Genomic DNA, 22,857 nt, shown 5'->3' with positions numbered 1-22,857 from the left:
ATTTCTTTCCTACTCAACGATCTCAAAAAACACGTTGAATGAGCACAAATGAATGAATACAGTAAAATGTCTTTCTGAAGCTAGCTGGCTACGTCGCTCCATCTCGCTGTGAAAAGCTGTAAAAATTACTAAAATAATGTAAACCGATAGCCAGACATAACACTGAATGAATAACTCATTACAGCTCATAGGTCTAGCCTAGCCTACTTAGCAAAGTTATGAATAGCAAGCTTATGAAGGTCATAATAAATCGCTAGTCTATTCCTCAAACATGCCAAGTAACCTTGTGCCACATTCGTTAATGGGTTTATTATGTGTGAAACAAGGACAGGGTGTGAAGTGATTTTGCAGACGATTGCTTCCAGCCACTGGCCGACGAGAGCAGCGAAGCTCAGGACACATCGGAAACAGACACCACAGGGCCGCTCTGAAGCAAAGGTTGAAACGTAAACCTCTTTATTTTTAGGGGGAAGAAAAAAGTTAAAAGGGTTTTGCCTAATGCGATCCAACGGCAGGACACTAGTTGTCGTGCTGCTGTGGAAACCACACCCCCGTCGTTGTGTTTCATGTCCCCGAAAGTCCCGAAACGCTCAAAGTGTTTTATTCAGTCTTTATTCAGCTGGAGAGACTCTGCGTGTGCAGGATCACGGGGGGTTGGCTATACGTACGAGTTCTCCCTCAAGGCCGGTGCTTTCAACGCCGTCTCAAGGGCACGAAAGTGGGGAGATGCATAAAGGCGAGGCTTGGTGCTTTTTTTAAATATCCACACACAACATCCACAAGCATGTTTTTGTCCTAATCGACCCCCCCCCCCTCACAACAACAAATTCATCTTTTACAGCCGTGAACTTCCCAGCCTCGTCGCTCTATCTCCGCATCCAAACCTTAGGTAGCTTGTTGTGGGGGGGGGGGGGGCGTTCTGCTTTTACCATGGTAACGTGAGGATGACGGGCTGTGGTGCGTCGTGAGCGGACTGTGAATGCCGATGCTGATAACAGGCGCGCTCTCCAGAGAATGAGTAGGCTAAACTGAAAACTCCCGGGCTCACTCCCCCCTCTTTGTTTCTTCATTTCATCATCTGGGCTTCCTCCTTGTCTCCTCCCCTCCTTCCTTAGTCCCTGTCAGTGTTCTTTCCTTCCTACCCTCTAGGTCCCTCTGTGGCTGGTGACCGAAGACGTTTTGGTTTCATGCGTAGAGAGGGATGCCTTTCAGCAATTTTAAAATTAAACCGTAACGAATGGTGATGGTGACCAGTGACACCGATCTCGGTAAACCAACTGCAGTCGGGGTTCACTTTAAATGAGGAATTTTCTGCCAGTGGGTTCAGTTGAGCCCAGCTCCACGGCGTGTGCTCCAGTGGACACCCCTGGAAACCCATTCAGGTAAAACCACAGTGTTTCCAGATCTTCAAAGGACCACAGAATCTGGCTCGCCTGCCTGCATGTTGAAGGCACTGGATGGCTGGTTGATGGGGAGTGCAGTGCCAGTCGGTGGAGTGGCACCAAACGCACAGCCGACACTCAATTCTCTGACAATCACCGTTTGAACACAGCACCAATCCAAGGTGAGGCCCCAGGTACTCCATTACTCCCCCCCACTCTACCAACCACCACCACCACTACCATCAGCAGCATCTAAAGGGTACAGCTTCGAATGGGGGGATCAGACAGCCAACAGCACACTTTAATATTGGTAGCAAGATGAAAAACTCACCTTAGTGTGGCTTCTTTCCCCGTCTTGTGGCTTGATCCGATTTCCCGATGGTTGTTCCTCCGTTCCTCGTTTGGAGGTCTTCTATCTCCCCCTCTTTCTTATTCCAAACGTAAAATTTCCCCAAAATAAAAGGTGAACAGGTGAACTTCAGTCAATCCCCCGCTGGTGTTTATTTGGCGCCACTTCCCCAAACACCTTCCATTGTTTTTGATTTTTCAACGGGGGAAGAGCGGATAAAGATGTCCCAGGATGCACCACTCCGGCTCGTGGGTCTCCCCCCCTCCTCGGGCCCTCTGGATAGGTGTGTCCGTCTGCGTGTGTGTGTGTGTCTGTGTGTGTGCACGCGTACGTGTGTGTGTGTGTGTGTGTGTGTGTGTGTGTGGTGGTTAAAGGCTGCAGTTTGTAGTGTTGCAGCAGCGGGCTCCTTCGAGTGTCACTGCGGTCGTTCCGGGATGATGAGGGGGAATCTGGGACTCTCTCCCTGTATCATCACTAGCCCTCCACGGGCCCCGGCCCTCCCGATCGCTCCTGTGTTTATTGCTGGTGTCAAGGCAAACGGAAGCTAGTGGTTGCGCTGTCGGCCAGGTCGGCCTGCTGAGGAAAAACCTGAAATAGCACGGTGCACGGTGTGTCGTGCTCTGCAGAGCTGGGACCGGTTCATGGAAGCATTGCAAGTTGGGCTACGCTACTGCCTCTGGCATGGTCGTTATTGAGACAGAGAGAGAGAGAGACACAGAGAGAGAGACAGATAGACAGACAGAGTAAGAGTCAGAGAGAGATAGAGAGAGAGATAGAAAGAGGCACAAAGAGTCAGAGGTGGAACAGAGATAGATAGACAGAGAAACAGAGAGAGAGAGAGAGAGAGAGAGAGAGAGAGGGAGATAGTGTTAACTGTTAGCGTAGTGGCTGGATCTTCCGTGGACCTTCCCGGCCAAGGACAATGATAACAGCGCTGTAACCTGTCCAATTAGAGGAGTCTCTGATGCTGGAAGGCGGGGCTAGGAGCGCCGGTGTTCCGAAGAGGTCGAGAGTTGGTTGCTGGTGGTCATCATGACGGTGTTATAGTGCGGTGATGTCATCGAGGTTTGACAGAGGTTGTCACGGTAACAGCTGTGAGGTTGTTGTTTCTATTGTTGTTGTTGTTGTTGTTGTTGTTGTTGTTGGTGCAGTAAACAGGAGATTGTTGAAGCCCCACAGAGGAGGAGGAGGAGGAAGGCGGTGGGGTGGATTATCCCTGAGGTATGCACAGGGAAGTATTTCAAACAATGCACCGTAGTCCAGAATAGCCGACAGACAAAAAAAGAAAAGGAGGCCAGGAACCCGGGGGATAGCACAGGGCTGTGGACTCCTCCCGGCCGGCTCGGACGCAGACGGGGGTGTGGACCCGGCGCCCAGAGGTATGGCAGAGGCAGAGCGCTGCGGGTTAGAAAAAGACCAGGGTTTGCAGTGCGAGCCCACGGTCCGAGTGTGTTGTCATGGTACAGGCGAGCCTCCTCACTGGCTCTGCCTGTGAAGGGACAGAAGCACAACAAGGAGAAAATTGTCAGAACGTGATCACAGATTTTGCAACGGGGCAGTGAAAGGTAAAGAGTTGAGGAGGGAAGCAGAAGTTCTTTCAGTGGCGTTTGTGACGACTTTAAATCGACTAAAACATGAAACGACCACCTATCCGCGAAGGGACCGGAAAGACCCCCGGGCTGGTGGTGTTGTGGATGGGACAGGCAGAGGTCACCTATGGGGTCAGAACAGCCTCATTAATAATGAATGCACAGAGAAGGATCCGCAAATGTATTTTGTGATTTATATATAAATTACTCTCTTCTCACAAATACATTTCAATGCACACACAAATGGATATCGGTATGCATAAATGTAAAATAAATCCATAAACAAAAATAAGTTTCACAAACACATTTCTGATCCACACACAAATGTGTCTTATTTTAAATAAATGTAATATAAATCAATAAATATATGAATTAAAAGAATATTTGCAATTTTCATCAAAAATGTATTTGGATGTTTTTACATTTAAATACAAACTGTTAAACTTGAATTTACAAGACGCTTTTCAGTTGTGAACTTGTTTGCATTTGTGTGTGAACTGGTCTGTATTTATATGTGGATTTTTGAGTCTCTCCTGACACGGCTGGATTCACAAATGCATACTTTTCAACAAGGAACTCTCTGAAGCTAATCAGATGCCTCCCTCGTTTTCAGCCAATCACATGACTGCAGTGACTGGGTTTTTAGATTGTCGGTGCTGTTAAAGTAGCATTAATAATTGTTTACTACTTTAATGGCACCGACAATCCCAAAACCAAGTCGAAACTAGATGGAAAAAGTGTGTAGATCAAAACGTGACGCAGCTTTTACTTCTTCGCCACCTAAAGATTGTTATGTACGATCATTCAAAAGCCCCGTTATTTCCCATAGACATTTGACCGAGGGAACAGGGAGGCTCGGAGGCTGGACTTTTTCTTCAGAGGTCGGGCTGCAGTCATGTGATTGGCTGAAAACGAGGGAGGCATCTGATTGGCTACAGAGAGTTCCTTGTTGAAAAAAATGCATTTGTGAATCCAGCCACGTCAGGAGTCTCAAAAATCCACATATAAATACAGACCAGTTCACACACAAATGCAAACAAGTTCACAAATGAAAAGCGTCTTGTTAATTCAAGTTTAACAGTTTGTATATAAATGTAACAACATCCAAATACATTTTTGATGAAAATTGCAAATATTTTTTTAATTCATATATTTATGGATTTATATTACATTTATTTAAAACAAGACACATTTGTGTGTGGATCAGAAATGTGTTTGTGAAACTTATTCTTTTGTTTAGGGATTTATTTTACATTTATACATACCGATATCTAATTGTGTGTGCATTGAAATGTATTTGTGAGAAGAGAGTAATTTATATATAAATCACAAAATACATTTGTGAATCCTTCTCTGTGCATTCATTATTAATGAGACTGTTATGACCCTATAGTAACCAGGGGGAGAGACTGGATATCTTCTGTCTGCATCACAACTAGGGGACAGTGGGTTTAAGGACAGGAATCTGCAATGTCATCACCATTTGATTTCACAACCATTTTCGAGGGCAGATACGATATGTATGCCGTTTTTTTTTATATAAATATCGCGATACGATATTATGACACAGCGCCCTCTGTTGGAGGGTATCATTCATTCGCTTCCATCCACATAACCAATATAGGCATTTAGCCCAAACCACATGACATTACCACCTGTAATGTGTACTATGAAGATAAATACCACTTATGCTTTATTGCATAAATGTATTGGTGAATGCAGCTGAAATATGTGGTCGTAGAAAAACCTTGCCTTTAGTTAATAAGGACGAATGTACCTTGCATTAATGGTCTAGCCCAAAAAGAAACATGTTCAGGCGGGGGGGGGGGGGGGGGGGCATTAGATGACATAAACAGTTGAGTATTCTACAATGAGTCTGGATGCCTGCGGACTAGGGATGGCAATGATTAATCATTCATCTATTAATCGCCATTAAGTATTGAAGCGATTAAATATGTATTAACCGACATTGTATGTTCTTAAATAATGGGTTTTGTTTGATCTGTCTTGTTAGTCTAGATATAAATGGCAGTAACTGAGACCCATCTCAGAGTCAATAGAGTGTATGAAGAGTCTTAGACTCAATAAAGAATATCCACAGCAATTTAAATTTCCATTCCACACACTCACACCTTAAAACTGAAATAGCTCAGTGGCTATGGCCCTTAACGCCTAAATAAATTGTATTAAGCATGTCAAGGACTGCGATAGAACCCCAAATTGCTATTCCCTACAACATTGTTTGGTGTGTAATAAAGGTTCATTAAAAAAAAAAAGGAACTACTTGTTTAGTATGCAGATAACATGAAAATCAGTGGGTGTCCAGATGCTAATGGCAAACATAGGACCACTACATGGGCATAAATGAAGCTGCACAAGCAGAAAAACACACACTTAGCAAACTGACTCACTCTATGCAAAATCCAGTCTTTGTGTTTTGCATACACAAAAAAAAAACAATTTACATGGATGTGTCCAATACACACAGGCACAACTGCCGTCTGCTTAAACTGGTCTTGGATCTTTCACTCGCATGAACTGCACATAGAAACAAAGATAAACGTGCAGCTACATGCCAATGTCTGTTTATCTAGGTACGTCTTGGTCAAACCAGTTATTCAAATAATAGTCTCTGAATGGTTACTTCTAGATGATCCTAACACATCATGAAGACACCATAATGCACAGACAGACAGAAAGACACACACACACACCATCAGTTCACTCAAATAAAAGGGAATGTTGATTCTTTAGCTGCTGATATATAGCGTTTCCATACAAGTTGTAGTATTGTAAAAAAAAATATATATATTAGGGCTGTACCCAAAAGTAAACTAGTTGACTCATTGTTCAGAGATCCCAGTCGACTGGAATACTCTGAATTAGTATTTTTTTAATGGCCATTATAATGACCAAATAACATTATGTATAGAAGCTGAATGTATAGCAATGTGTTCACTATTTTAATGGTAAAGAGAACCAGACAACGCTCACCGAAAAAGCATATCTTTTTCACATATCTAAAAGCCGTGGAATGTACCATGTTTAATAGCCCCGCGGCTAACGTTAGCATGCCTGAAGCCAGCGCCAAAGAAGCTAAACAATCCATGGAGGACGAAACTGAGGCAGAGAAAACTTCAGCTAAATCTTCAGGCAATTAATGAGCTTATTTGATACGTTGAGATTTTTTTGGGGGGTATTTTCTAGGGGTAATTCTTTGATGCATGTGTAGAACGATTCCGTGTCGATTCAGATGAGTTAATAACGGAATAAAAAAAAAAATATATATATATATATATTTTTTTTTTATTATTATTATTTATTATTATATTTGTTTGCCTCCTGCAACATTCTGTTCGACAGAGAGGGATAATTTGAGTAGTTTTAAAATTATTTCATTTATCTTCAATGTGTATTGGCCAATCTGATTTGTCTGGACGCGATTGCAATTCAGCCTACGCATAGTATGCACGCAAACTCACAGCCAGATACAAGAACGACGAACAAGTTCTTATTCTTATAATTGACTAAGAGCAGACTTTTCTTTAACGACATAGAAAAGAATGATTAGAAAGAAAATAAAATTAAATCTGTTTATTTTTCACCTACTTCCATAGTGTGTTGTAATGCAAGCTGCATTGATTATTGCATTGTTCATAGAAAGTCATATTTGTGACAAAAGCTTTTTCTCGAATAAAATATTAGATAAGGTAATTAATCTGTTGATTTCTTTAATGATCATCACAATAGTAGGAAGTGATTAGCAAACTCTCAATAGCAAATTCAGATGCATATATATATTTTTGAAAATCCTGCATGGAAATGTACATTAAAAAAAAATTGCTTCCAGATGCATCAATTATCGTTTTAGAATTGAATCGTTGACCTCTGAATCGGAATCAAATCGAATCGTGATGTGGCAAGAGATTCCCAACCCTAGTATTTTCAAAACGGTAGTTTGAAATCAATAGTATCTGAAATGCGTAATACTTAGTGGGAAATAAGGTAACAAAAAGGTTTGAGTTTCAATAGACTTGATGGTTTATTTTTAAATACAAATATATTACTATTGTTGTTAGGCCTGTCGCGATAAGAAATAAATCAATTAATTGCACGATAAATTAAAATGAGCGATAATTTTTTGCCAGCTGCAATAATTTCCATTTGCACTCTTTTTTTAAATCATTGCTTTATTGGCCTAATCTGAGAAGAAATCTATGCCATAAACGGAAATATTATAGGCCTTTACTACACGGGTCTTCTCAATGGAACACTCCGTGGAACACTCCGTTCATTTGCATAGATGGTAGTCCGGTAACTTGTCAACCCCAGCGTCTTCGGTTGCTAAGCAACGTCAACGTCTTTGGCGGACTATTTCTTTCTAAATAAGCAAAGAAATAGTCGCCCTGTCGGGGCTTATTTTCCCGATAATGACCGGCGTTCTATACATTATATATATTTATATATTATATTATATATATATTTAGCAGAGTAGGCCTAAGTAACAAATGTCGGGTTGAAATCGGGCTCGGGCTCATAATTACAGGGCACAACGAGTAAACTCCCTCAAGCATTTTTTGTTAAAATAGACTGAGTCCATTTTATTTATTGTTTTTGGTTGTTTTGTTAATTTATTCTGGATATTTTAAATCTCTTCCAGATGTCCAGTTCCAGTGTTCTTTAAAAATAAAAGTTTATTGATCTTCGAAAGGGTGTACTTGCATTATTATGCCATTATCATTATATTAGTTGAAAAACGGCAATATTATAGCTTATCGCAATCATTTCTGGGGCAATTAATCGCCCAGAAAAATTTGTTATCGTGACAGGCCTAATTGTTGTAGTTAATAGTACCATCAACGGTTATCAGCTCATCAGCCGTATGGTTAAGACGCTTTCATTGATAGGTCAGCCAGTCACACTCTTAGCCCGCCCTCGTGGGACCACAGGTCGTGTGAGGTTAAGCCCCAGAGGTGACACCCTTCAGCCTGGCTCAGGAGACGTCGTGACCCGCCGTAGACCCTCGCCACTATGACTACTAGAGTCTGGGAAGTATAGCACAGGTGCTTCCTCCAAGAAAGGGAGGTAGGGGTTGGGAGGTATGGAGGGCTTTTAGATTGTGTGGTTTATTAAATGTTCTAGATAAATAACAATGTTGAAAAAGAGAAGCCTCGATTTATGCTTTACAACTGAAATTACATATTTTTTATTACAGAGAGAAAAGCAGTGAAGAAAGGTACCATTGGGTAGCCAGGGTTTTTACTGCACAGAGAATTACGAGGCGGCTATGCTTTTAAACCAGTTCTTCACTCTGTGGATTTCTGTCATTTGTTGCTGCCATTGCGAAAAGGCTGATGTCTTGGCGCTGTGTTGTGAATCAGCACCATGCGCGGGCACAGGCAAATCAACCAAAGAGCGGCAATTCTCATCAAGGAATTTCCTCCACGTGCGCTTCATTCCCTACAGCAGGAATATCAGATGAGCCGGATATTTGGTGCCGGTCCAAACAGGGGAATATTGTGTTTATTGCATCCAACAGGTTTCATTTCTTGAAAAGGTTTCCTATACTAACGTTACAACCCGTCAGTGTTTGTAGAAAGGCTCCGTTCACTTGTCTATTTGTGTTTGAATGCCAGTTCCAAATAAACATATATTGTGTTTGTGTGTGCCGTTGTATCGGATTTGTTTGGTGATGAAGCTGATTTGTTTGCTTATTTAGTGCTAATCTGTAATTTTTTAATGTTGAATTTAATGTTGAATGGGGCACCTAGATTTTTTCCTGAAAAAAAATATACTCCCAGAATGAGCCCACATTTTTCCCCGGTAACAGTTCTGAGTCCAAGTTACCGGTTCAAATGTGAACAGTACACCAAGCCCTAATTAACCAAGTACACCAAGCCCACCTCGATCAAATCAATCAGCGTCAAAACAGCCTGACAGCCAGGGTACAATCGCCATCTTTGCGTGCTTGTGGGTGTTTGCTTAACACCGTTGACTGTGTTGAATAAACAGAGCGCCGCGATCTGTTGGCAGTTGATCTGTGGAACCGCTTGGCAGCAGAGTTTTTGCATGCAGTGCAGTCATCCACACCCGCCGCTACAACCACACTTTTCTGACACTCCTTTTAAGTGTGTGTCCAATCATTGTGTGGCGCGTCGGGGCGTGTCACAGCCGCGCACTCTTCCCATCTCTGGCAAGCAAGACTAACGACCGCACGGTGTGCAGAGAGACGGCTCGCATGCCATGTTTACAAGCATGGAGAATTCACTGCTGCGGTTATGGAGCGGCGAGGATATTCCGATCACACACCAGAGGAAGTATTCGGGTCTTTAATGCATTTTGGGAAAACAAGTCTGTCAGGCTGTAACTGAAAGCAAAACAAACCTAATTAAAACGTGTAAAATGGGTGTTTTGGGTTGTGAGGCCTGCATGTTTGGCCGGGTGTTTATTGGTCAAGCCCTGGAATGAATTGGGTCAGCTGGAACAAAGGACAAGTGTTTGGCCGTAAACTGAACCAAACCCACACAAAGGGAGGCACCGTCTTACATCTCACACTTTTGAATGGCCCTCGATTTTTGGCCCGAAGGCGTTCGTATGTTTTCAGTCACAACATTTTCTATAGAAGGAATTCCCGTGTTACAGGTTTATGTTTCTGAAGAGTACGTAAAGGCAAGCCAAACACCGAGGATCTCAGGGAACTGAGGCGGCTTTATCAAAGAGCAAAATATTAAGGGCATATAGGAAATTTGATGTTTCTGCAAATAAACATTTTACTTTTGGTTAACCCTAACCCTTACGTTTTTAAACCATCATCAACCATCATGTGCTTTCATAATTTTTTTGCCAAAAGCACAGATGCAGTTGAATCAGAGACTTGAACCTGAAAAAAAATCACCTGGACTCGAAACGAAACGTCATCTAAGGTGCACTGCGTGAGACACCAGAGATGCTTCTGTTCTTCTCTGGCGCATGGCCTCCCTAAAACAACGACAACAACAGCAGGTCATACACTTGACAGCGCCGCACTGGGATACAGGCTGCCTGGGTTTGCTACTGCTGTCACACTGTGTCAATAGACTAAATCTATGGCCAGGTTATATGCTGGCTATGGTAACAATAACAGCATACAACCGAGGATAAATCGACCTGACAGTTGGAGAACCGGGCGGCCGGTTCTCATGTACCGTCATGACCTAAAGAAGTCTGTATGTAGGGGGGGGGGTGTGTACAATGCTGTACAGTCTGTACAGCGATGTACAGACTGTAGGGTACAGCTGCAGACTACAAGGCGTGCACAGCCTAGCAGAGGCTGTTGCAAGCGTCCAAAAATATCTCCCATGTTGCACAGAGTCCTTTTTTTTAGGACAAAAAAAGGACAGCCATGCTTGAAGGTGCACGTTCTAGAATTTTCAAACAATCAAACTTTTTTCCGTGATGTCTAATCAGTTGCCGCCGTAGCAATAAGAGTGTGCAGCATGCACGGAGGGGGTTTAATAATACACTTATTTAGCAGCTATTCAAGTGTCAACAAGGCCAAACTAACTAGAATACCAGCTCACTCTCGCATGGTGTTGCATCCTCAACATTTCTTTGGCACATTCCCTCTACCTGTGCCGTCTGAAGGTTCGTACAGGCTGACGCACGGTGATATACTGACAGCTCAGAGACCACTACATACATAATAACAACATGCTGATTCAATTTAGAGAACCATTTTTCAATGGTCATGGTCACCTATACTAATGAGCCTTCTCATATTCGATTGTTATAATGAACACAACGATAACCTGTACAATGTGTCCATCAGTCAACATAGTCACCTGTGTAAAAACAATCATGGGCAACTTCACCAACTTGTTCAGCTTTGCTTTTTGGACCACAAGATTCAGTGAGGGACAGGATTGACTGCCTGCTGGTGGCTCGTTCCACATTGCTTGTTTCACAATGTGGGAGGCATTAAGTGATTGGGAAAACAAGTTGACAATGATTCACAGGACATGCCAGGGGTCATGCCCACAAGCCGACCCCAGAACAGGCAGGGCGTGTGAATGAACAAGAGGCCCTGGGGTCCGGTGGGTCAAGGGTCCGGTCAGCGCACGCGCGCGGCCGCAGCCGGGGGGCCGGCAGCCCAGCCCCCGCACCACTCTCAGGGAAACAGCCGCGCTGGTTGTTGTGTTCCAACCCTGGTCAGGCCACTGGCCCCACCCAGTGGCCCAGCGGGAATCCCACCGCCCCGCTCGCCATGAGCCAGTCCGCCCCAGACCGGGTCCCTGCAGTGACCCGGTAGGACTCGGGGCCATCGGATGTTCATGCAGCAACGGTTTGCTATTTGCTTTGTAAAAATAAAAAATGTTGGAACGGAAAAAGGAAATCGATCAGTTTCTACAAACGCAACTCTGCCACAGTGGTTGCTGCCGGCTCCAATTTTATTTATGAACTATTCGGATATTATTCCTGCAAAATAGAACAATTATCCAAAGCTTTAAATTATGTGTTAGGGCCAACTGATATATTATAGATATATAATATATAATTTAAAGTCATATATTATCGTGCTTAGAATTATGTAGGGAACAGTTTGAAAATTCACTCATATTACATTTGAAACGTACACCAAGGAAGTAATGTAAGGTGATGTTTAATATTCTCATCAGCTAATATCTTCCCTCTTAGTATTTGATATATTTGTTATTAACTGATATTTCGGTTTTGCTAATAATGCGTACTCTCCTTGAACTGTTTGACAGATTTTCCAGTGGGCCAAGTATATGTTGCCAAAGCCAATAAAGGCACACAATGTTATGGTAACATGGTACAAACCCCAAATGACTGAACACTCTCAGAAAAGAAAAGTAGGAAGGTAGGCCTTAAAAGATAAGAAGTTTGTTTTGGAGACTGGTTTCTTATTGAACAAAACTCTGCAGCGATACGTGCACATGTGTCTATCTATAGACCCCGAGAGAGTCGTGAGGGCAGGAAGCGAAGAAAGCAAGTGATTGATGGAACTGTAAGCTTTAGAATAATGAGCGCAGATTCCATTAACTAGGAGGCTAAAGAAGACATTCCAAAAAAGAAGGAAAGAGAGAACGATTTGCAAGTAGAAAGAAATATGCAAGTAGAAAGAAGAGGAAGAAAGAGAGAGAGAGAGAGAGAGAGAGAGAGAGAGAGAGAGAGAGAGAGAGAGAGAGAGAGAGAGAGAGAGAGAGAGAGAGAGCAATATGCATGTAGAAAGAAAGTTATTACAAAACGCAAAGGTTTTCAGGACAGGTACAATAGTGCACATTCTTTCAATTCTATAGCTTCTATTCGACAATGTCAGATAAAACCAAATGCCTGGGGCTTCATTCTACAATCAATTTCCCCATTTAGATAGTGGTATGGATTCTTGATACATCCTGTTAACACCAGTTACTTTCGATAAATGACATAGTCCATAACCCGTCCAAATTGACGATGATTGGACTCTGGGAGACTGAAGACTCTGGGTGCGGAGTGCGGTGCAGCAGCTATACAATGTGAAACCTCTCTGCTATCAAATTAACAAGCGGCATAAATATGCTAAGAGGAATCACGGCACAGCAGTGAATGCTTTTAAGAGACCAACCAACCGTTTAATAGCGCAGCAGACGATGGATATATAGGGCACGGTTGAACGCACGCACTCAGGAACGGTTCACACTCACAAACACGTTTATTGTGAGTTGTAACTGACTTTAATTGCTTATTAATGAAGCGATTTTATTTTATGAATTTCCGTTGTATCACACTGAGTAGTGCTTTACTGCCAAGCGGATATGCCTTAGACTAAGACGTTCATATAAATATCTGCGACATGAGTTGAATTGTAAACAGATCTATGCAAAGCTGAGCATCAGACACAGTATGGGGCTAGAATTTCAGCAAAAGAGACTGGAAGAATAGTGAAATAATAATGTAAGAGAATAACACATTGTGTGATTTCAGCACGCCAACTCATTTAATGAGACACTAGCGCAAAACCAATTTCTCTAATTGTCCGCCTACTGCTGTTTGACAAACAAAGGCTTTCCAACGGCCATGGAAGTTTTTCATTGACAGAAAGGCAAACTAGTATGAATGAGTAGGTACGATTTCACCCCAGTTAGAAACTTTGGTCTGGCGTTCATTGTTATCATGTATTGACAACACAAGGATTAATTTTGGATGATAATTTAGATTTCTTTAGCCCTATTGCTTACGATAGCAGGCTTATCGGGTGTTTTAGAGGAGGACTAAAGAAGAGGGCTGGTATTTTCTTTTTCTGTTTGATATTTTCAAAATCTAGCTTACTCTGGCTGATGTCTCCAAATTCCCAACCCTAGATTTCAGCATTTGAAATTCCTTTCATAATAATAACGGGGATTGTCCGGATCACGTTAGGCCTAATATTGTAGTGGACTACATTTGAACAGATTTCAAGATATTTTCTCTTTTTCATGCTAGTCGACTACTGTCACATAAAGCCTGGTTAACCAGCAGGTACTTGTTGGTAAGGAACATCCCTACTAGTATACTGAGGCCGCCAAAGAGCAAATTCATTTCAACCAATGGTACGTACACTGCAGTAGGGGCTCAGGATATATTGTATATAGAGGGTTAATAAAAATGGGAGAAACAAACTCCCCGAACTGTACATATGCTGACAATATCTAAATTTTGACATAAAATGATTAGTAATCATTTTCAATACAAGTGTGCTCTTAAACCCATCCATAATTGACTTCTGGAGCAGACTATGAATTGGACTGGAAGAATATTGCATTTCCTTTGAATTGTTTTTTTTAAACGTAACACCTTTCACTCAAGACATCCACCAAGGGATGTCAAACTGGGTTTAGAGGTAGACTTTGACATGAGTAGTGACAGATTCTTTCAATTACATTTTTTTTTCACTAATGAATAAAATACAGAGTCCTCCAAATTCAAATTGTTTTATTTTTCCTCCAACAAGCACTTGAATTTTACTCCCTTGCAGGAATCGCAGATATTTTTAGGTAGATTAAGATGACAGCAATTATCTTATCATCACTTATTGCTCACCAGCTGTGCAGAATTCAAAACCCCTTTTAGCTCTGGACTGACATGTCTGAACTCCACCGGTCACTGTCCCCGTCAGGCAAAGGAGAAATGGCACAAATGGACTTAAAAGCGACCACAACAGAGGCAGGCATTTTAAAATGCCAGAGTCGACCCAGGGAACAATATTAGCCACAAACCGGGACAAACCACATCAAACTGAGTCCACGTCTCCGTTTCCACGTCCGATAGTAAAAACACATGTTTGTGCACACAAACACACTTTTGTTATGGTGTATGTACATGCACGTTGTTGGTTTTTGAGTGTGTGTGTGTCGCATTAAGGCTTTCAAAGTCAGCAGTTCAATGAAGTGGGTTCCCTCTTTATAAAAACAGGGACCTGGCTCCAATTTGAGCTGCCAATGGCAAACAAAGGAAGCATATTATACAGTCATAGGGTTTCTGAAAATACCATGTGCTTTTCATTTGGCTTGCGAGTTGTAACCCCCATCCCCCACACCCACACACACACATACACGCATAAAAACAATACATAAGCCGCCAAACATTTATCCTAAGGGATTATCTCCTGAAAATGGTTGAGCATGTATACTGATCTACATTTGTGCAAGAATAATCCCTAACTGGGAATGACTTGGTTGGCTACAATGCATGTTGTATTTGTGGGTCTTTCCTGGGCAGAAACAATTTAAATGTTTCTCAATTGACAAGATTTCACTTTCTTACAAGCCCCGATTGGTTGTCGTTAACAATGGTACTTTGACTCATTAACGTTCACTGTGGAAAAATAATTATGGAGTGCTATCTTGGACCTCCGTCCATCTCCTACAGCCACTTGAGAGATGACACACAGGACCCTGTGCTCCTGGCCACGTGCAGGAACAGTTACTCTTCAAAAGGTAGCGTCTGGAGAGGGTTGAGACATGAGTAACGGCAATGGGGTAATAAAAGATGTAACCATTTTCCCACATTTTGGCACATTTCCTCCAACAAGTGATGGATGAGAGGAATCACCAAGGGCCACCATCACACTGACAACACTCACACTGGGCTCCACTCCTGCAGTGATTCCGAGCAGAGCCTTTGCCCCGGTCAAAAGCCATGCATTATTTGATCTTAACTTCTTTCGGTAGACAAACTCCTAGTGTCTCCGGGATGCTTTCTGCAGAACTATTGATTTCCAGACCAGCTTAGCACACCCTGACTATTTTCGCTCCCTCTCGCTCCCTCGTTGCTTTGGTTTTTGTCTAGTCCATGTCACATATAATCAGTAGTGATGCGCTTCTGTTGGTTCGGCTAGTCATCATTTATTTATTTGGCACCGTAGCGTGGCTTTCGATCCCTGTTATTCCCAGATCGTTGTCCGCCCTTTCCAAAATATTTTTCTTCGTTTTTTTTTAGCAAACTCTTCAAAACTAGTATGCATTTTGATGTGGGGATACATTCCTGAGCTCTCTCCGGTTAAAATATTACTTGGTTTGGCCCCCTTATGGGCCAGGCTTTGAATGGCCCTTAGCACGGAAGCACAAACATTAGCAGTATCCGTGGAATACTAATAATGCTACCTAATGGTACCATTCAGGCATATATTAAATAGAGTGCATACAGTGCCGTACTAAATAATCATTCAGGATGTGAACAGAATCCACCATTAACGAATTGTTGCCCTCTGAACTTTGAATGCCAGGGTACAGAAAAGGTGTTTAAGGCCAGCTTGTATTCAGAAAGCTCCTTAAGCAGGTTATACCCAGACTGTGGACAACAATTAACTTAAGAATTTAATGCGTCTCGGGGAATAATGAACATTGGACCCATATGTTCATTATTCTTCAAGCAGCATTTCCTGCTGCTGTGTCTACATCCCTGGGTGTGAAAGAACCGTTCTCTGTAAATTATCGTCAAACCTAATGAATGTGTTTATCTCTGCATGCTTTCTCACTAGCCTCTAGCTTGTTATTATTGGGTAAACCGGATCTCTGATGGAGATAGTTTTAAGAGCGATCAAATCCATAATGATAGAGGGCAGCGAATTGTCTTGTATATCTTGGTAACAATTGACAACAACGCTACATTAATAAGCATTATTATATAGCACTAGCACAGGGGTTAGGGTTAGCATTGGGGTTAGTGGGTAAGGGATAGGATAAGGGTCAGGGGTAACCCTAGTAAATAATGTATACTTTAATACCGTAGTTAACATGAACACCATGACCTTCCTTAACACGATCTCAGTAATCATGAACACCATTAGTAATGAGGACTCAACCATTATTAAACTGTTAGTTAATACTTGTAAACAATTTATTAACCAATGTTAATTAATGCTTAATAAACATTACCCTTCAAATAAAGTGTTACCAGTATTTGACCTAATTGATATATATAATATATATATATACATTTATAAATAACACCAAGAAATGTGTGAGTCAAAAAATTATATCCCCCGGCCTGTTGGGGCCGCGACCCCGGCCTGTTGGGGCCTCGACCCCGGCCTGTTGGGGCCTCGACCCCGGCCTGTTGGGGCCTCGACCCCGGCCTGTTGGGGCCTCGACCCCGGCCTGTTGGGGCCTCGACCCCGGCCTGTTGGGGCCTCGACCCCGGCCTGTTGGGGCCTCGACCCCGGCCTGTTGGGGCCGTGACCCCGGCCTGTTGGGGCGGTGACCCCGGCCTGTTGGGGCGGTGACCCCGGCCTGTTGGGGCCTCGACCCCGGCCTGTTGGGGCCTCGACCCCGGCCTGTTGGGGCCGTGACCCCGGCCTGTTGGGGCCTCGACCCCGGCCTGTTGGGGCCTCGACCCCGGCCTGTTGGGGCCTCGACCCCGGCCTGTTGGGGCCTCGACCCCGGCCTGTTGGGGCCGTGACCCCGGCCTGTTGGGGCGGTGACCCCGGCCTGTTGGGGCGGTGACCCCGGCCTGTTGGGGCCTCGACCCCGGCCTGTTGGGGCCTCGACCCCGGCCTGTTGGGGCCTCGACCCCGGCCTGTTGGGGCCTCGACCCCGGCCTGTTGGGGCCTCGACCCCGGCCTGTTAGGGCAGTGACCCCGGCCTGTTTGGGCCGCGACCCCGGCCTGTTGGGGCCGTGACTGGCCTGTTGGGGCTATGACCCCGGCCGGTTAGGGCCGCGACCCCTTCCTGTTAGGGATGCAACCCCAGCCTGTTAGGGCCGCGACCCTGGCAACAGGGCAGTCCCCATTAACACCTAATTGGATGCAGCACAGGCTCCCTGGCCGATAAGCCAATCCAATTAGACGTGGCATTCAAGAGACACATTTAGGATCAGACCGCGAAACGCCGGGCCCTGCCGAGAGCGGAAACGCACATCGAGCCTACATCGTACAACTTAAGTTACACAAACGCTTCATGGAAAGCCGGGCGCTGGAGTCCGGGACATACTCTACAACGGAGACGTTAACGGGCGCTTTGACACTCGGATATCGCTGTAACACTTTCGGGATTACATCTTGTCCCGTGTCCAGATTGATTTTGGATATTGCCCTGGCGGGATAATAGAGACAGAATGGATTTTCACTGCGGCGTGTCAATTCCGCGTGAATGGAAAAAGTGGTTTGTAAGACGCAGTGATGGCAGGCCAGGGAGTGAAATTGCTTTGTTTTGAACGGTCCTAAAGACGTCACGTAAGAGGAGGAGACGACTGAGAGAGCCGGGCAAGTAATGACGAAAATCGCTCTCTCTCAGCCCCTCACTGGAGCACACAGGCCTCACGACGCCTGCAGCTCAAATCACGGAGGACCGGCTTCTTCAAGACAGGATGACGATAAGAAGAAGGGGCGAAGGCGTCAGGGAGGGCTTAGGCTTTGAGGAAAACATAGGCTTGCTGTGGCAGAGGTTGACGTGATGTGGGGACGTACTGACTCTCTCTCTGTCTGCGTTCTAAAGCCCGAGACAACAAAGTGCGGTCCATTAATCGAGCTGCCAAAGAGATTGGGACTAATAGGCTGGCGTGGGTTACTGTGGATCAATAGATTAATATTAAAGAACCATGAAGGACTACTTTAGAGGGAATGTTTGAGTGTATTGCAGCCACAACCCCCTTTCAGAGCCGAGCGATGATGAAATAGCACATCAATGAAGAGCTTGCCACAATGCTCTTTATTCACAAGAACCACCCTGGTGTTTTGATTAGTTATTTGTGGATTTGTGTTGCATCCAAACGTTTTCCAAAGACTCACTTTCTGGAACACAGTGAATGAGTGAACAACACATAAAGATAACTCAAAAGCACATGCACCAGATGCAAAAACAGTCAAAGTGGTCACAATTCATCAGATGAATCTCTTATCTAAGTGGCAAAGGACTTGTGATATTAAGGATTGCTCAGCTTATATCTCATAGACGTTAGATACACAACAAGTACTACCAACCAGACAGGTTAATCAAGACCATTGACATGTTTGGCCCTATTTTAACAGTCTGAAATGCAAGTGAGAAGCGCAAGTGACTCTTGCGCCCCACGCAAACCCGTAGGTGTGGCGTTTTCTTCCACAACTTCAGAAATAGTGTCCTCAAATAAATTTTGGCAAAAGAAAACTTAACACACATATGATATGCGGTAACTGTGGTTCTATTTAAAGGGGACATATCATACCACCAGGTGTGAGCGTGATTAGCCGTTACAAGCAGGTTTGAAAATGTGCAGCTTCTGACATCACAGGTTGGCGTGTCCACCTAGATGTGTGCTGGGTAGATCAGTCTACCAGCCTACCCAGTGGACTGTAGTAAACGTTGCTCATCTATCCGTCACACATCATAGGTGGACACGCCCACCTATGATATCAGAAGAGGCAGATTTTCAAAACGGCTTGTAACGGCTAATCACACTCACACCTGGTAGTATGATATGTCCCCTTTAATGATATACACAATACATTAACAAACTTCGTTTCTTACCAGTATTGTATGCATTATCGTTATTGACTTGTGTTCCTAATATGCATGTGTCCCCTCATTAATATACATTGCCATGGACTGTATTATGCGTTACGTGTTTAGTTTGCGTGTGTTAAAACAGATGGATGCGCACAAGCGCGCCCACATTGATTAATTATTTTACACATACACACACGCGCGCCAGCATTCATTCAGTCTTTTTAACACTCACTCGCGGTAAAACAATGTTTTCTCACGATCAAATACTCATCAATCCTAAAAGTCATGGGCTTGTACACGATGTCTGTGTTAAGAAAATATGTGTTTGCTGTATGGTGTTTGCAGATGCATCGATTTAAAAGTACAACTTACTACCGCTGTATCAGCTGTTCTTTCCCAAATAATTTACCAAGAATGTGTGGTAGAGGAGAGAAGCAAAGTGTATGCGCGAGGTGCACAAGCAACATTATGCATGCGCTCTTAAAATAGCATATGAACAACCAGATGCTTCAGATGCCACTCACTTTAAACCAGGTATTTCCTGATTTGTGGCGGAATTGTTTTCTGAAACTGCAAAACAGCACCAGGGAACGTTTGCGCCAGAACACGCCTCCTCCTTTCGCTGAACCGCCCCTTGGGGCGGATCGTTCCCTAATTTAGCGGCGCGTGCCTGTGGAGGGAAAAGAACGCTGCGCACCAGTTGCAAACTAGCAACGACACATGCGTCGGTGTAGGAATTCAATTGCGCTGGATGCAAGATAGGGCCCGTGGTGTGTTCAAGGACATGTCCATGAAAACAGTTCTAGGAAACCTTTTTGTCACATGTAGATAAAAACTGGGGTAACTTTTAAAATAATTTCAATATGTTGATATCATTTTTGCTGTTATTTAAATTCCATGTGTACGTCATTCTGAATGTTCCTTTCAGAAACTATGCTTGCTATTGCGTATTATTTTATGTTATGCATACTTATATATGTAAATATATAAGTATTAATTTAGTATTTTGTGGTTTGATTGGTATATTGTGTGGTGGTACTACGCCTTGCATAATATCTTGATACTCTTGATAAAGTTGATAGTCAAATATGGACCATGAAGGTCCACTTAAGTCTGATGAAGGTCCACTTAAGCGCTATGAAGGTCCACTTAAGCCTTAAGAAGGTCCACTCCAGATCAAGAGATTGAACTTTATTTATATGCCTATATATAGAAGGGGCCTGTGATGGTTCTGTCCATGAAGTCTGTGTGCATGATCAACCATCACCCAGTTAAGAGGCTTAAGTAACTCTGGGCGGACACAAGAGGAAACAAGAGACAACAAGAGAAACAAGGGGCTCTGACGTGGAAGCAATGTGTCGCACGGTGTCAGTAACGGCCTACTGTAATACGTTTTTGAGCAGTTGTAGTCATGTGCTCCTTGCTAGTGTTTTCATCAGGCCTCGTACACATTATTTCAATCACACACTTGGAGCCAAAGTTTCCTCGAAAGTTTCCTCCGTGAGCAACATGAACACATTGCTTTAAGGATTTGTTAAGGCTTCTGTAAGCTCCCGAGATAAAACGTCCTGGGATGATATCATCCATTTAATCACAGTATGAAACACAGGACTTAACTGGGCAACAGAGAAACTGGAGGTTGGGAATATTGAGCAAAAAAAAAAAATCAAGGCCACGACCCCCAACAAAATAAACTTAAAAACAACAAAGCGATTCAATTCAAATATATATTCTCTTCGGTGTCACTTTGGCAGTGCTAGGAATCCATAGAAACGTGTTCAAATCCAAAACGACAAATTGAAACGGGGCTTGCTTTCAGCAGAATCGCCGGGGCTTCTGATAAATCCCACCGAGTTTAAAAGCATTATCCCTCAGTTCCCACAGTCTCTGGTCACTGTAAATCACTCCTCGAAAAATCCAGATGTACAGCCCCGTCATGGGGGCTATGCAGCTGTTGCTGGTTCAACCATTACAAAGGAGCGGGCCCTCGCTCATTGGGCCCTCAGAGAAGGGCCACTAGATGAGGAGAGGGCGCTTTTAATTCACGGCAGCGGCGGGCGGAGACCGGAGATTAACACGATCCCGGCCCCCAACCACGTAATTGCTGATGAGATAGCATCATGTTAATACATGAGTAAGACGGCGGTAAACTGAGCGTTGATGAAAGCGATTTCATCAACGCTTTTGCTTTGTGAGCCGTAATTAGAGGTATAATAGGTCGTTTCTGCCCCCACTTTCAATCAAAACAACAACAACAAAAGCCGCAGTTGGATGACATTGTGGAGTAGGGGATTGTTGTTGTGCTCACCACCGATCAATCTGACACGAATCAGGCAGAAATACTGTTCAAGGACGAGTTCACTTTTAGTCCTGTTCTAATGAAATAGCCAAAAGTAAAATCTTGTTAAGTTACTATTAGATGATTTGTCTACCCAATCAGCTCTTGAAAATGTTATGAGGACAAGCCCGGGGTCAAAACAATCATAAAAATCATCTAAATAACTGTATGAGCATGTTGAATGTTTCCCACATAATGTCCCACAAAAGTGTTTAGTTTGAAAACATATTGTATATTCAAATCCAGTCACCCGCTGAACTAGGCTGGCTATTGCCAGACCAAGCTCAATCGTAGATTGCACGTTGGTCTGGGGAAGCTGCCGTCATTTTCTTCAGCACAAGAGGCGTGATCAATGGGCCTAGTTCAAATGAATCTGTACGCGATTGGCTGCTTGCCATCGCTTCCCTGTCGTCATTGTGTTAAACAAGCCAATAGCACGCCAGGGGGAAAAGCCAGCTTGGGGATTGGCTCCCGCAAAAACGTATCGGAAGCAGAAAGAAATGTATTGCTCTTCTCCAGACCCTTCTGCAGAGCGAACTCATATCGCCGGCAAAATGGGCTGGGGCTACCCAGCCTACCACTGAACTACAGTGATGTGACAGGGGGACTGATCTCTGGTATACGTCCTGTGAGACGGTCAGACAGCTCTGCTCCTCCACAGAGCCATCGATTGGTCAATGGAGTCTTTTGGTATTTCTGGCATCCCCCCATAATGATTCCTCAACTCCAGATTGATTATAGTAATGAATTCGGCAAGCTGTCTTCTTCTGTCTGCGGCGAAAAGCCAAACACAATCCTTCATCCAGCGCACGGTCTTGTTTGATTTCAGTGTGTGCGGAGAGGAGAGGCTATTCATAGACCGATCTGTTGTCTGGGGTGTTTCACCAATTTAAAGCCATAGCCGATGTATGGGAAACCCTGTTGATCGCAGATGGCTTCGCTCTCTTGGACGGATAAAAACAAAACTACTTAGAAATGACCTTATGAGGTAAAGGCTGTGTGGGGAACATAGAGATGTGCTGAGATGCTAAGACGTGCCACAGAGTAGCCCATCTTAGCTAAATCGATACTGAGATATCACATCCATAAATCAGGGCTCTACTGGATTAATGCTTCGCCGTAAATCATGGGGGTTAAGGGCATATGACGCCATGTGACATTTGATCAAATGCTACGGAGCGTTACCGGGAATTAAACTACATATTTCTCTGGGTTTGAACATTGCGTGAAACAATATTGAGAATGCGATTACACAAAT

The 22,857-nt window shown here is 43.7% G+C and overlaps 1 protein-coding gene across 1 annotated transcript in view; it reads right to left on the bottom strand.

The window, feature by feature from the left end:
- LOC307082599 (thyroid hormone receptor alpha) overlaps window positions 1-22,857 on the bottom strand; it is a 92,995-nt gene that overhangs the window by 51,751 nt on the left and 18,387 nt on the right. Inside the window, exon 2 of the mRNA XM_079746217.1 lies at window positions 1,714-3,220. The gene's annotated coding sequence lies outside the window, so the exon portion shown is untranslated. The remainder of the gene's footprint in view (window positions 1-1,713; window positions 3,221-22,857) is intronic.

The sequence above is a fragment of the Pollachius pollachius genome (assembly GCF_949987615.1).
Source record: "Pollachius pollachius genome assembly, chromosome: 11".
Lineage (NCBI taxonomy): Eukaryota > Metazoa > Chordata > Actinopteri > Gadiformes > Gadidae > Pollachius > Pollachius pollachius.
Note: the sequence above shows the minus strand (reverse complement) of the source record. Positions and strands in the feature narration are given on the sequence as shown.